This window comes from Micrasema longulum, unplaced genomic scaffold, assembly GCF_059751315.1.
Source record: "Micrasema longulum isolate JH-2025_06_02 unplaced genomic scaffold, ASM5975131v1 h1tg000769l, whole genome shotgun sequence".
NCBI lineage: Eukaryota > Metazoa > Arthropoda > Insecta > Trichoptera > Brachycentridae > Micrasema > Micrasema longulum.
Genome location: NW_028277963.1, coordinates 195,837 through 210,020, shown reverse-complemented (window position 1 = coordinate 210,020; position 14,184 = coordinate 195,837). Strand labels below are relative to the sequence as shown.

General features: G+C 32.9%; 1 protein-coding gene across 1 annotated transcript in view; it reads right to left on the bottom strand.

Annotated features, from left to right (window-relative positions):
* Positions 1-14,184, bottom strand: part of spdi (sperm antigen with calponin homology and coiled-coil domains split discs) — a 205,736-nt gene that overhangs the window by 153,081 nt on the left and 38,471 nt on the right. The window lies entirely within an intron of this gene.

Genomic DNA, 14,184 nt, shown 5'->3' with positions numbered 1-14,184 from the left:
GATATTTTTTGTGACAATGTATGTAAATTTAGGACTAAAATTATAGAAATTTTGAGAGAAGCAGACATTTAACTTTATTATTATTATTATATACATATTTTTTCATTTCGTTTCTTTTACATTTATTATATTGAACATAATTTAAATTATTGTATTAAGTGTAAACAATTTTTTTGGTGTATGCATGAGTTTCTTATACTTAATATACAAGGAAATTGGCAATATATGTGTACATACTGTTTGTTTACCTAATAAAATAAATAAATAAATATTTGTACATTGGCAGGCTTATTGTCAAATAGCTATCACCCAACCAACGAATAAAACAAAAGATGTTATTCATTTCATTGTAGTTTCAAAACCTTTGCGGAAAAAAGGACTAGTAATATGTGTACATAAATACCAAAATAAATATTCAATTTTTATTTCTATTCTTCTTCTGGAGCTTAGAAATCCAAAGCTACTGTAAAAATATATTTAACAGTGGATGGGAGATGATTCCACAGTCGAGCCGCATGGATACTTTACGAGTTAGAAAAGAAAGAGCAATTATTTATTGTCACGAAATGAAATAAAAAAAAGAAATATCAATAATGTTTTCTCTACCCAAACTGTATATCACCCAAGTTGTGTTGTTGGGTGACACAAGAAAATATTATTGCTAGTAAACCGGGATGTCTTTTTTTTAACAGGATATTTATTGTTAATAAATGGTGCGACATCAATTGTCTTCGACTTAACATTGACAAATATAAAATAATATATTTTACTCCTGTACAATTCAACTATAAACTAAAAAATATTTCCCTTTCAATGGTTTCGTCAATAAAGCATCTTGGCATAACTTTAGATAGTAAACCCTCCTATCGTGAACGCATTGATAATCCGAGGGACTTCAAAAATATTAATACCATCAAAACTCTTTACTGCTTACTAGTTCGACCACATCTAGAATATGCTTCTCCGATTTGATCTGCATTATATGGGACTCATATTGACCATATCGAGTCTGTCCAATATCGTTTTCTAGGAAAAGTGGCATGGTTGCTCGGATTGCAAAGGGGTAATTATTCCTGCTGGAAATAGAGTAATCTGTCAATCTATTTTCATTAGAGCAATGTAGAACGGAAATGGACCATGAAGACCATATTAATGCATTTTCAAAATACGTAATGCTAAATGTGATGTCCCATCTCGGTCGCAATCAATGCCTTTTCATGTTCTCAACCGTGTCACCAGAAATCTTCTAAGAGCAACTTTAGTTTTTGCGCCCCAATATCCAGAATGTGTAGATTAGTCAATTCGTCACACAACTTGGAATTTTTTGGGATAGATCTTCCGGCTTTTCGTGGATCTCTAAACAGTGAGGGATAAAAACAGATTGTATGCCATTTTATTTTATTACCCTTGTTTGTCTTTCTTACATAGTTTTATGTTATTTTTGTTCAGTTTCTTGAACATATATTTCTTCATATCACTTTTGTAATTGGCTTAGGCCGTATACATAATAAATAAATTATATTTTGAAGTTCATATATTTTAGGAGTTAGCAACAGTACCATCTGTTTTAACATTATTTCGTCATCAATCTGTTCTACGTGTCCAAACAATCTTAGTAACCCTTTCTAAATCTACAATCATACATACCTCAGAATTGCATTCTCGTCAAATGTAAATGAAAATTTGGACGCACCGTTCTTGTATAACATTGCTCATAATAACTTAAATTGACAATAACTAGAAACGGCCTACCATGGTAATTCAAAGGTGACACAAGTTCGGTATTCAATAATTATTAAATAAACAAACCTAAGTGAATTAAGCATGAATATTATTTATTATTTATTAGTATTGCGTGATAAATATTTCATCCACGGAACATGATTATTAAAATAAATATGATGTAATGAATAAGTAACTAGGAATTTGCACGACTAGAAATAAACATGATCTTAAATCACTCCTTTCACAATAATATTACTAAGAACTTTATTGTCAGTTACACTAACGGGTGTTTTTATAGGAGATTTTTTATCAATATGGTCACACCGTTAAAGCTGATGGCCAATATGGCAGCTGATAGCTGTTTTGTGTTCAGGATTGTTTGCCGTTGCATCATGAAAAGACCCGAGCAGCATTCACTATTTTTTGGAAATTTATTTCCAAAACCAGTGTTCAGTCGATTCACTGTTTTACCGTCAAATTTTGATAACGTGGCTCATATCTGCCTTGGTCGATTTGTAAATAAACACAATTGTCGCATCCGGAGTGACTCTAATCCAGAAGCAATCCATCAGCTACCGATACACCCCGAAAAATGTTCTGTTCGGTGCAGATTATGGCCGGCGGTATTATCGGGGGACCATCTTCAAAAATTAATAAAGAAGGGAGAAATGTCACCGTCATTGGAATCCGGTACAGAGCGATGCTAAACGATTTTTTTTGCCAAAACTGCGTTGAAATGGTCTGCAACACATTTGGTTTCAACAAGATGATGCCATACTGCAAGCGAAATCATTGACTTATTAAAGAAAGAGTTTGGTGACTATGTTATCTCGAGAAACGGACAGGCCTCCAAGATCGTGCGATTTGACGCCTCTATATATTTTTGTGGGAATATCTGAAATTGTTGGTCTATGCGAACAAGCCAACAACGATTCCAGTCTTGGAAGCCAACATCGAGCAGACTATAGGCATATAGGTCAAATATTGGAAAGAGTGGTAGATAATTTGCGGCTCCAGGATGCGGTTCATAAATCATCTTGATGGACATTAATATGTGCTTGAAATTATATTTCACCAATAAAAGAATCACCTCAAAAATAAAAAAATATTTGGCTCATTTCTTGTGTGTGTTTTATTCTAATTTATAATCTTTAAACTCCTAAAAAATATCATAATTAAATTTCTTTCTCGAAAAGTGCTTAGATTTGATGTTCCTCTGCAGGTATGTAGGTACCAGTGGATTGAAGGTATATTTGGATTAATATGTGAAGTTACCCTCAGAGGCTACCATAAGGCATTGAAATATGTTCACTTCCTCTCTGTTGCTTCTGCCTTGCTCGCATGGCTCCCAAAACAACAGTCGCGTTTATCGGTCTTCATTTTTGCGGGTCCAGAGTCCTCCTGATTTTAAAAATAATATTCCAAGAACAAACCTCTACAGAAAAGCAACGCCTTTCATCACAGCCCACGGCTACAGTAATATAAAAAGAAACTTGAACAAAAGTGGTCCTTCAAGCCGAATAACCACTGGGTATTTTTTTTCCTAAAATTAAAAGTTTTTTTTTACTTGCATGCAATCGGCGTAGTTGTAACTGTATACAGACATAGATTTCCAATAGTAAATAGTGCTAAGTGACATGATTCTCCATGCCGTGTAGGAGGACCGCACCCTCCCGTGTAATGCCCTCAAATGAGGACCTTGTGGGCGAACCACTTCGTAATGTACCCTCCAATTCTCAAACCTAAACATAGCATCCACATAGAAAGCATATATATATATATATATATATATTTTTTTATTTTTTTTTAATTACATGGAAACACAGGCTGGAAAGCCGAAGTCTTAAAACCCATGACAAAATCACCATCATTTCACTTTCCGCAACCAGTGGTGCTTAGCACTGCAATAATACACCAAATTCAGCGTTTTCTCAATCACTTGTTAGATGAAAGTATTCATATTGTTAATGCAATTTAACTGTGAGGACATTTTGATAAGCAATATATTGTTTAGACTTATTTACCTAAATAAATATGTGTAAGTACAATAAAACATATTTCATTTAAATTATTTATTGACAATTCTTGATGGAATTGCATTGTAATGATGTAATAACTCATATTTCCATTCTTCCAGACTGGTCTGGAAGATGCCCATTAGAGGGTGAAAGCGCTAATTGGTCAAAATAAATAAGTGGAAGTGTACCAAGTATTTTTTAAATTAATAACTTATATGGAAATATAAGTTATTACATCAATAAAACATATGATAATTATAAAGATAGACAGAGAAAATAGAACGCCATCCACTTCTATATCTTTGCATACAGAGCTCGTACCTCTACATGCATACATCTTCTCATGCACGCAAGCTGATTATTCCGACTTTCAACATGTCCATCTCCAAGTGTTTCTTGGATCTGGTCATGCTATGACTCTCTCGAACTTCCTCGTTTTCTGCATCCATCAAGATCCCGAGTTTGTCGACAGTGCTTATCTTAGCCATAATGCACGGATCTCGCAAGGTGTGAGATAGAGAGCTCTCCTATACATCCTCCCAAGTCAGGTTTACGTCCCGCAGTTCTGACATTAACCGCCGACGAACAAGCAGCATCGGAAGTCAAGGACGAGCCTAATTTGTTTGAGTGCGTAAATTGGGTCCGAATGAAGAGAACAAGAGGACACAACAATAAAAATTACTACAAATTATTCAACAATGTATTCTCCTTCATTATTTTACAACAAATTAGTCAATAATGTATTCTCCTTCATTATTTTACAACAAATTAGTCAAAATATATTTTCCTTCACAACAAATTAGTCAATAATGTATTCTTCTTCATTATTTTACAGCAAATTAGTCAATAATGTATTCTCTTTTATTATTTTACAACAAATTAGTCAATAATGTATTCTTCTTCATTATTTTACAGCAAATAAGTAAATAATACATTATCTTTGATTATTTTACAACAAATTAGTCAATGAATCATAGTTTCTTCACCGTACACTGCGCAAATATGGCGAGTAGATTTATTCCCTCGATTGGACGCGAATAGAAAGAAGTATCAAAAATGCTCTCATTCGTCTACTTGAGATTCCATTTTGCAGGCTTGTAATCAAATAAATTAATACATTTAACGTAAAAGCATACACAACATTTTGTAGACCAGAAAAAATTCTTTCAAGTCATGTATTTTGCCTTTGCCATTTTTTTTTTCTTTTTCGTATATTACAAAATCGTTGGCTGCCATTAAAAATCATTGAGTACTTTTGAATTCTCCCTTCTCTGTGATGTGTAGCTAGTACACATGGCGTCTAATAACTTTAATATCTCCATAAATATAATAAATTATGGGTTAAGATTTTCGGTATTCCTCCGTTATACATTAACGAATCAGTTAAAATATTTCGTAATAAATAATTCATGCTTATTGGAAACAGATTTTTTTCCCCAAAAATCTAAGATAAATCACCAATACAAAATAAAGTTTATCAATGTGTCGCATTTTGCGGAGTACGTAGTAAAAGAGTAATCCTAATAATTGTCTCACATACTCTTTACGTCTCACTCTCGATAATACAGGTATATTCGGGAGCGAGAAAGACAATTTCACGAGTCACACGCGTCAACAGCGAAGTTTCTATCCCAGACGACAGTAAAATTATTAATTATTTGACTTTCGATAGGGGCGGTTCTTTCGCCCGCGCTGCGGGCACAATCTAATGCTATTTTCATGTTTAGCAATTAGGTTGAAAATATTCACAGTTTTGACTTCAACTTTAAATAATTGAAGCAATTGCCTATGAATATTGCATTTTACCGATTTAAAATCTCTCATTTTTTTATGTGTAATGACTACACATATCCGTATGGGACAGTAAGGGAAAGGCTAATAATGAGGAAAAAAAATACAGATGTACGCAATGATAAGACTTAAAACTACAAGATACAGCTTTTGTTACCCATTGTATTTACATCAAAAGAAAAAGTGAATTCATTTTGCTTAATATGGACCGCCTAATGCGAAAGCAGTGGGAATATAATTATTGTAGTTATGGAGAAAACTGCCAGTCCACAATGATTTATATATTTTTACGTCTTGAGAAAGGAACAGTCGTGTTCAGAAACCGGTCGGCATATTAATTTTAATTTTGTGTTTTTTATGTGTCCAGGCGGATGAAGAATCCAGTTCTGTGTGAAAAATATTCCCAAAACAATACACGAGTGTTTTTGATTCGACGGCTGCTCAAGTAAAAATCTTGAAAAGGCGAATCGAGTGGAGATAAATCCGCCTCATTGTGAAGTAGTTGGCGCGTTCGCCTACCATTCTTGAAGTCCTGTCCCCGTAATACAATGGGAAGTTGATATAAATATTATCTACAAAATAAAATTAAGTTTTCGGTATGAAAAATATAATGAAGTAATAACTTATATTTACAAATGATTTTCAAATCAAAAAAATACTTGGTACACTTCCACTTATTTGTTCGACCAATTAGCTAAATTTATTCCGGATAATTTTTATAGCGCCATTTTTGTGGAACATCACCTCAAGGGCGCTGTGCAATAAACTGTCTTATATATAAAACATGTCTTGCAACAACAAAGCGTACCGATGGTTACTAAAAATATGGTTAATAAAAATACTTAAATGCGTTTTTAATAGAAAACTATTTTTAAAAGTTTACAGATAGAATCTAGATTACATATTCTGCAACTACAGAGCGCATGGACTATTCACAGTTGATGCATCCTGTCTGCCGACCCCTACGGAGAAATGGCGTGATGGTAGTAGTTTCTGTTGTTGGTTAGCGCATGGAAATTCCTGAACCTTAGATTTCTGTGGCCAGTTTCTGCATAACGGCGTCCCGTTGTAACTGTCCTATTCCAACAGTTTAGCAAAGGACGTGTATGTAAATCTCGCGGCAAATGACAAGCAAAATAATTACAATGCATGTGGGTTATTGTACTGAAGTGCGCCCATAGAGTATCGAACATAGCCCCATGTTGCAATACCATTGCCATTATCATAAATTAAGCAATGATCGAGATCTATGTGGGCCTATTCGCTATTGTGAACGACACTCCGATACCTGTTACTGATTAACTGTATTACCTATAAATGTTTGTATAAACGCTACGAAGGATTTGATTAGTTAATATATATATATATATATATATACAGTGAAACCTCTATCTATCGTTTTTAAAGAGATTTATTGAAATAAACTATGAATGCGGGAATAAGAGGTCAATACACAAGGAGACAATATCGGGTAAAGATACCGCCCTGGCAATCTGCATTACCATTGGCAGGTTAAAATTCTAAAAAAGATAAAAGTTTCAGGTGCAAATAAATGTATTTAAATAAAATTAGAAGGCAGAACAAAAACAAAAAAAATATTAAAGTTTATTGCATTGGAAATAATCTTTCATCGACGTTTGTTTTTTCCTGTTTTATTCCCGTAGTCAACATTATATTTCCGGCTTTGCAAATAATATTTTTTTCGGCATCAGTTATTGAATGTGAGTAGTAGAATGTTTTTAATCTTTCGAAGATAGTGCATGCTTCTGAAAATGAAGGTACAGGCGGCGGCGGCGGCTCCTCTTCATCAATATCGACCTCTTCAGCTGTCTCCTTCAACCTCGCGTCACACGAGCTTTCGATAGTTTCTATCCCACACGTTGGGATATTGTCGTCAAATGTGACAAAATTGTTGAAATTCGTCTGTGTATCGAGTCTTAGCCAATCATCTTCAGAAACCTTAACTTGTTCTAATTGTCATTATATCTCTCTTTCTCGTTCGAACGTTCTGCGCATTAAAACATAGTAAAATATTAAAATATGTCAAATACGCATCGCCATAGAAACGACCGATGCGATCAATTTTTGTATGTTTTATATGAAATAATTTCGGAGTTGGAAGAAATAAACGACACATCCGGGAAAACGATTATTCGAGGAACGATAGAAAGAGGTTTCACTGTATTTGGATAATTTATATAGTGCCGTTTTTGTGAAAATCGCCTCAAGGGCGCTGTACAATAAATAAATATCCCACCACGTCTTGCAGCTACAGAGCGCATGGACGGTTGGGATTATTGTTGCTCGTCTCCAACTATGATATATAGGAGCTAGATTACAGCACGTCATGCAGCTACAGAGCGCATGGACAGTAAGAAATCTAGCCCCTATTTTTTTTTTTTTAATTTAACAGTGAAGTTTAAAGTTTAAGGGATATTTTAAAAACTAAATGAAAAGCAAATTTATAAAAATAGAATTTAGATTACAACAAGTCTTGCAGCTATTGAGCGCATGAACGGTTGAAATTCTAGACCTCATTTACTAAATTTGCCTATTGAAGCTAGATTACTAATCGTCTTGCAGCTACAAAGTGCATGGACGAGTGAAGTTCTGGCAACTTAAAATTATCAATAAATTTACAAAAAAAAACATTGAGCATAGTAGTAAATTTGTAAAGTGTTCGTGCTAAAAAGTAAACAATAAAAAACTAAACAGATAAAGCACCGTTTCAACACTATGGATAACATCACAGATAAAAATATCCGAAGGGTAGCTTTCGTAGATTTTGGGTAGTCACTAGTCGCTGTCGCAGTGTCGCACATGTGTTACATGTTGTTTGCTAAATTCCTAGAAGATGGTCCGTTAAGGATGTAGTCTGGTAAAACGAACGCAAAATTAGGAAATCATACGATTTTGCCATTTTAAAACCAATGTTTTTTTTCAATCGCGCAATAATAAAATAATAAAAAAACATAAATTAGATAAGAACAATATTTTTCAAAGGTATTTCTGTTAAAAATATACTTAAAAGTTTTATGCAACTAAAATATAATTACTTTTAGAGCGGCAGATTACGCCATTCAAAATTTAGACTAAACTTAGGTATCTAGGATCACAATAAAGACTAAGTATTGAACTAAAATATGTTGTAATAGTACATAAAAGTGGCCCCGGCCAAATTTATTATTTTTGTTTTTGTAAAGAAATAAAAGCATTTTATATCACGTACATTTTTGTGACATTTTCCTTTATTTCTACGTAAAATTATGCCGCCGGTAATACTAAAAATAAAGAATTGTATTCTTAAATTTATTTTGACAGAGAGGGAAAACATTTTTGAGAAGGGAATATCAAAGTCTAGGCATTTACATTTCATAATATACACAATTTTTTGTTCACTTTGCCCAGCTGTATGAAACAGTACTTATAATTTTCTTGTTATATCACTTAAAAATATTTTATTATTTAATTTGTTTTTTTTTTTACGTTTATTCTTGAATTGTTTAAACTTCCTACTGAAAATCTTTTATAATTTTTAGGTTAGTTTTTTTTATAAATCTTGGGTAAAAGGAAATTCATGTTTTTTTAAAAAAATATATACATATATTAAGCCAAATATGTTAGTATTATAATTTTTTCAAAAAACAGATTTTCTGTTTATGTTAATAAAATATATAAATAAATAAATATAGATGTTCAAACATGGGCAGAATGGTGAATGTTACACAGTGTGTAAAGTGGCCACTTAAACCAGCCAATGACAGGTCATAAGCCCTGTAAATGCCTAGACTTTCATATTCCCTTCTCAAAAATGTTTTCCCTCTCTGCTAAAATAAATTTAAATATGAACAACTCCCTAGGGAGGAAATTCAGCCAGTCTGCAAGCATTTGGACATAATCAAACATTGTTAATTATATTCTTTATTTTTAAAGCAGATAATTCTATAATAAAATATAAAGTTTATATTTGAAGCACTAACTTACTTAGTTCCGTAAACCTTGACAAAGAAACTTGTTTGCTTTGAAACCGGTCGGTGAAAAATAAAAATTAGTGGTTAAAAACAAAGTTGTTTTATTTATTTTAAGATAATTCTAGTTGTCATATAAAATTTATAATAACATCTTATTTACGTTTTTATGACCTTAAAACCTGCCTATATCGATTTTTTTATTATTGCGCGATTTAAAAAAAACATTCGTTTTAAAATAGCAAAATTGTATGATTTCCTAATTTTGCGTGCGTTTTACCAGACTACGGTCTTAATAAGTTAAATTTGACTGTTTTTTTTTCTCACGTAAATTACAATTTTGAATGACAAACGCAATTAATGGAAAAAATCAGGTAGTGACCGACCGAAACAAAACCATTCGAATTTCAGTTTTTGTTCTAATTTCTACATACAAACAAACCATCACGCCGTTTCTCTGTAAGAGTAGGCAGAGAGGATCGAACATACGGATCTCGTTTCCTCTACATTCATACATCTTCTCATTCACGCGCGCCGATTATTACTACTTTTAACATGTCCATCTTCAAGTATAGAAAGAATGGTAAAACAAGTATATATGACAAAAATGAACGGTAACGTTAGACAAGGACGACCAAGGAAGACGTGGCATGATCAGATAAACCAAAATCTTAAGTCGGCCATGTCAAAAGTAGACAGAACCGAAGGGCATGTATGACAAGATGTATGAATGTGGAAGAAACTAGGAATATATGCCAGGATAGACGCGTGTGGTGGTTCATTCTTTCTGCCTACCCCTATGGGGAAATGGCGTGATGGTAGTAGAAGAAGTAATCTTCAAGTGTTTGTTGGATTTGGTCATGCCATGTCTTTCTCGGTCTACCTCTTTTCGACAGCTTTCGGCCTACTTTTATCCCTATTTTTCAAAGTCCATACTTCGCTCCCACACATCAGGGTCGGGACCAGGACTCCATTGCAAACTGCTAATTTTGCCTCTTGCGATAAACATTTATTTGCATAGGTTGATTTTAGTGCGCCGTTCACTCTGTTTCCGGCACTCACCCTCCTTCCAATATCTTTCTCAGTCATTCCATCCCTAGTAAACACACTTCCCAGAAACAGAAATTCCTCTACCTGTTTTAGTATAACTCCATTCACAGTGATTTAACATTAAATCATCCTTTAATTTCTTTACATTTTCAAGAAACTTTGAAGTACAATTTGATGTTCTAATTTTTACCGCGCACAAGAAAACATTTTTTTTATCCAATTTCCCGTAGGGCTAAAGTTCCTTTTTGAACTTTCTGCCCCTTTTTGCTGTTTTTTTCTTCTTCAGCTTTCTGCATAACTATGTACAAATAAAATACGATAAAAAACTAAATAGCTTGCGTTATTTGAATGCTGTAAAAATAACATTTTATTTTATTTTACCTACCCTTAAATAATACTTACTGTTTACTGTTTTTTTTTTGTTGCCTAAAACTGCTATAATTTAAAAAAATATTTCATTACCTACTTTTATGCTATATTTTTTCTTTCTTTATGTTTGTCTATAAAGCATTATGTAATTCGATACTTTTAAAAGAAACTATTCATAAGATTAACAAAGTTTTGAGTTTGTCCAAATTTTTATAGACATGCACTTAATTCAACCCCCTAGCGAGCTGTCAAAAAACGTCAACACATGGAAGAATCGAAAGAATATACATAGATGTTAAAATATAGGCAGAATGGTGAATGTTACACAGTGTATAAAGTGGCAACTTAAACCAGCTAATAACAGGTCATAAGCCCTGTAGATGCCTAGACTTCTACATTCCTTTCTCTGAAAATGTATTTCATCTCTGTTGAAATATGTTAGTATTGACAGCTCCCGGGGGGTTTAATCCAGTCCTTGTCTACAAAAATTGGGCAAACTCAAAACTTTGCCGATAAATCCAACTGGTCCAAGAAGAAGTATAAAAAATTAAAAAATATTTTTAGGCGTTGCCTAGTATGTGGATGAATAATTCAATTATATGAATCTTACCCGTAACAATAAAGGTTTCAGCTCTTTAAATTCACAAACGTCAACAGATGGAAGAATCAAAGGAATATTTTGTAGCAACAATTCACGGACAGTGTATACTTGTAATGCCGTATTAAACAGACTTCATGAACTCGGCAATAGTTATTCCCACGTATCTGATATATTTAGTGTAGAGTATTGTTCCTATAGAACAAACCTTTGGAACTTTATCAAAGAATATTTATTTATGCATTTCATAATATACACAATTTTTTGTTCACTTTGCCCAGCTGTATGAAACAGTACTTATAATTTTCTTGTTATATCACTTAAAAATGTTTTATTATTTAATTAGTTTTTTTTTACATTTATTCTTGAATTGTTTAAACTTCCTACTGAAAATCTTTTATAATTTTTAGGTTAGTTTTTTTTATAAATCTTGGGTAAAAGGAAATTTATGTTTTTTAAAAAAATATATATATATATTAAGCCAAATACATATGTTAGTATTATAATTTTTTCAAAAGGCAGATTTGCTGTTTATGTTAATAAAATATATAAATAAATAAATATAGATGTTAAAATATAGGCAGAATGGTGAATGTTACACAGTGTGTAAAGTGGCCACTTAAACCAGTCATTGACAGGTCATAAGCCCTGTGGATGCCTAGACTTCTACATTCCCTTTTCTAAAATGTTCTTTATCTCTGTTGTAATATGTTAGTATTTATAAGATACTTTTTTAGACCTACATAATTTTTTTTTAATGAAACGCTTGAATTGTAGTTTTGTATCTGTCATGTAAAAGCCCTCCGGGCGTATATAATAAATAATATGAAATAAAACGAAAAAAACTATAATATCCTGGTCTTTCTTTACACCAAGACGGCGATATTGAATCTGATAAGCTTTCAAATGCAATTGAAAACAGTTCTGTCTTGCGGACCAACCTACTCGTAAGAGAATCAAAGTACGTGTGTCCATAGATGTAGGTGTATTCCTTCATTCCTCGCTCTATGTCCTGCTAGAAGACGTGTCTTTGCTATCAGGTTTAGCGAATCGCGGGTCTTGGTGTAACCGGATATCGCGGGCACAAAATGTTGATTAATGCTGCAAGCGCCAGTGGCCGGTGGCCAGTACCCAGTACCCAGTACCCTGTTCCGTTACTGATAATTTACCAATAAACATTTCCTCGGCCAATTTAATTACGAAATATCTCTACACTATTAACGGTGGTCGTACTGACCGTGTGCATTTGATTGATCAAACATTGACAATACTGTAGTGAGGGGTCCAATGAAAGCTTTTAAGTTTCCATGTTTTTTGACTTCCGCGGTTTGATTGTAAAGAAATGTTAAATTTTCGGGGCTGAAGTCTGGTAAAACGAACGAAAAATTAGGAAATCATACGATTTTACCATTTTAAAACTAATGTTTTTTTTTTATTACGCAATAATTAAAAAACATAAACGAGATAAAAAAAATATTTTTCTAAGGTATTTCTGTAAAAAATATTCTCAAAAGTTTTATGTAACTAAAATATAATTACTTTTAGACCGGCAGATTACGCCATTTCAAATTTAGACTGAACCTAGGTATTTGGGATCTCAATAAAGACTAAGTATTGAACTAAAATTTGTTATAATAATTTAAAGATAATAAATTAAACATGAAAGTGGCCGAAGCCAAATTTTAATTTTTTGATTTGGAAAAGAAATACAAGCATTTTAAATCACATAAATTTTTGTGACATTTTCCTTTATTTCTACTTAAAATTATGCCTTCGGTAATACTTTAATTTTTAATTTTTTTTTAAATACTTAAATTTAAATGGTGAATGTTACAGGCCACTTAAAACAATTGCATGTAAAAATATAAATTACATTCATTGAAAATCTATTTCATGGTACATGAACGCAGAGTCCCACAAATAAGGTTTTTATTCTTCTTTTTGCGCTTCTGTAAAATTCTGAGTCTGTTCTTGCCGTGAGTGTTTGTAACTATTAGAAAAGAAATAGGTACCAATCCTAGAGTCTATAAAACGTATTACTTTTTTAAAGGTTGCTGTTAATACATAGTTAGTACAGCATTCCTCGGACCTCTATTCGGCTGGGGGCCTCACCTCGCGGTGGTATAACCTAGAGACCAGAGACTGGGTACTCCGCCCCGCACAAAGGTAATTGTGTGTTGATACACATCGATTATTTGGGCGGTCACTCAACCCAGGCCAGAACTCGAGACTGATTGTGGCCGGGCCTCGGCCCTCGGGCTAGATGAAAAAAATATGTCAGTTTTTATCCAAAAACTCCAGGAAAATTCATTTACAATTTGTACCCAAGTAATATATATTTTTTGATAATTTTCTAACTTTAAAAAAGAACTTAACGTATTTTTCTCTTTCTTCTGTACAATAATAATTGGAGTTTAAATAACAAAAAAATCACGTGCTAGCACAAGATATTCCAAAAAAAGACTCAAATAATATATATTTTTTAAATCATTTTTTTAATATTTAAAGCATTAACTTTGTGGTCAAACATTTTACTACAATGTTATTAAATATTCATATTTAACCACTAACCGACTTTTCTACGTACAATTTAAAAGCTGACAGCCGCCATGGACTGTGAAACTGGTATCGCGGGTTCGATTCCCACCGGTTGCAAGAAAAAAAT